Here is a 2,500-nt window from a genome sequence, read left to right as displayed (position 1 = left end):
TCTATGCCAGCATAGACAGTGAACATATAACAATTGAGGAGGTGGGGGAAGATCTGATGTTTCTTATAACAAATATGAATATAACTCTATTTCAGCCTACACAGCAGTGTGTGTCTGTGTATGTTGGTAGCATGTAAGTAATTCACTTGAGGTTAACCAGAAGATATACATTCCATTACCATCTGGCTCACAATTCAAATACTAGGAAGATTCAAGTGTTCCTCATTCATATATATCGAGAGAGAGGGAGAGAGAGTTGTTAAATATATGTATATTACATACAGTATCGGCTAAAACCTATAGATATTTTCTCTCTTTTATAGAGTAGCATACAATGTTGTAGTTTAGCCCAAGACCAGCCCTAATGATTCTAAAGGCCCATGATGAAAGTTAATGAAATTGCAGCTATCCCAAATTCCTATCAAGACAATGTAATTAGGGCTATATCATGTAATAAATCTTTCCTTTTTAAGATGGTAGTTTAATTTCAAAATAGTTTGGCTGCTAATTCTTGCTGATCAACCAACAAAGCTCCTTTATTTATCTATATATATATATATATATATATATATATAAAAAAGAGTTTGTGTGGGTGTGTGTGCATATGTTCCTTATGCATTTGAAAACTGAGTTGCTGATTTTGACGTATGGGGTATCAAAAGATTCAGTCATCTTTTGGCTACCAAATAAACTTTATTTTCATTTACATATTTTCTACATTATCTCAACAACCAGCTATAACTATTTGAAAGACGCTACTTTACAACGACCAGGTTTCATTAGAAAGTGAAAATAGTTTCACACTTTCAATTTGAACCAAAATTACAAAGTGTCACATTACGAGATTGATGATGTGTGAATAATGGAAATACTGTTTCTCCAAATTAGTCACTCATTAAACGACATCCATTTCTCTACATGTTATGAGGAAATATAGTCATTCACATGCATATGCACACATACATACGTAATAGATGGATGCATATGTATGTGTATATGAAAGATAATGTGTGTGTGTGTGTGTCAGAGAGAGCGATTGAGTGCCACTTACAAATAACATACAAAAATACATACATGATAACATTCACTTTCACTCACTCATTCTCTCCCTCACTCATGCACACACACACACATTTGATATACATGTACATACATCTTTCACTTTCCCCTCCCACTTCAAAGCAAATGTTGCCTTTTCACCTCCTCTCTTTCAATTTCTGCTCTCTTCAAAGCATAAAGAAATAAAAAAAAAAATTTTACGGATATTAGCAAACAATCATACGATCCCATATGATCATGTTGACAACTTTGCTGCTTCAAACAAAAGAATACCATGAAATAACTTCCTTTGGCATGCGCGCGCGCGCGCACACACACACACACACACACACGCACACACACACACACACACACACACTAGGTAAAACTTCTGTGCGAATTATGTTATTTCTTGATGTGTGCATGTGCAAAATTACAGCTCAAATCCAACTGAAATGACCTTTTTCTATTCTGTAATTTGTGTTTGTGATGAGCATATTTAAAAACCTGATCTTCAATATAAACTTTAAAAGAAATTTTCCCAGAAATCCTGCCCATTACCTGTTGTTTCTAGGATGTCTGCGGTGACATTTGTGCCCCTCCCCTATTTTTTTTCCCCTAAATTTCTTCCGATTCCTATGTTTTCAATACAGGAGATGAGTATTTTGCCCCAAAAACACATCTATATATATATAAAAATGAGAATGTGTGTGTCTGTGTGCTTCCCTAAAACTCGAGAACTACACAACCAATTTCATTCAAATTTTACACATGCCTTACTTAGGGTCCTGTTTGTGTTTTAGTCAAAATTTTTTAACTTTTTGCATAGTTCGAGCCCACAACAACATCATATTTTGTCCACTATTTAAGTATTACGTGTCAAAAGTGAAACAAAAACACTCATGTCAAATACTTTCACTTTAAAAATGAAACGATTCCACTAACTGAAACAATCACATTTCGATACTGTAATGACAGATACTTTCACTTTAATGGTTTCGTTTTCATACTGAATCTCCTACAGTGAAACTATACTCTCATATATACAGGCATACATACATATATACATACATACATGCATATATATATCAGCACAAATGTATACATATACATGTATATATATACATGTATAATTTAGATGAGATGCAGTTTGGGTTCGTGCCAGGTAAAAGCACTACTGATGCCTTATTTCTAGTGAGACAGTTGCAGGAGAAATACCTAGCTAAGGATAAACCTCTGTACCTGGCTTTCATTGACATGGAGAAAGCCTTTGACAGGGTCCCCCAATCCCTTATCTGGTGGTCAATGAGGAAACTTGGGATAGAAGAATGGTTAGTGAGAGCTGTGCGAGCCATGTACAGAGATGCTGCCAGTAAGGTGAGGGTTGGAAATGAGTACAGCAATGAATTCCGGGTAGAGGTAGGGGTCCACCAAGGTTCCGTCCTCAGCCCCCTCTTATTTA

At 35.5% G+C, this 2,500-nt stretch overlaps 1 protein-coding gene across 3 annotated transcripts in view; it reads left to right on the top strand.

Moving 5' to 3' along the window:
- LOC106878858 (DCN1-like protein 3) overlaps positions 1 to 2,500 on the top strand; it is a 95,965-nt gene that overhangs the window by 82,041 nt on the left and 11,424 nt on the right. The window lies entirely within an intron of this gene.

Source organism: Octopus bimaculoides, chromosome 10, assembly GCF_001194135.2.
Source record: "Octopus bimaculoides isolate UCB-OBI-ISO-001 chromosome 10, ASM119413v2, whole genome shotgun sequence".
In the NCBI taxonomy this organism is placed as follows: domain Eukaryota; kingdom Metazoa; phylum Mollusca; class Cephalopoda; order Octopoda; family Octopodidae; genus Octopus; species Octopus bimaculoides.
Note: the sequence above shows the minus strand (reverse complement) of the source record. Positions and strands in the feature narration are given on the sequence as shown.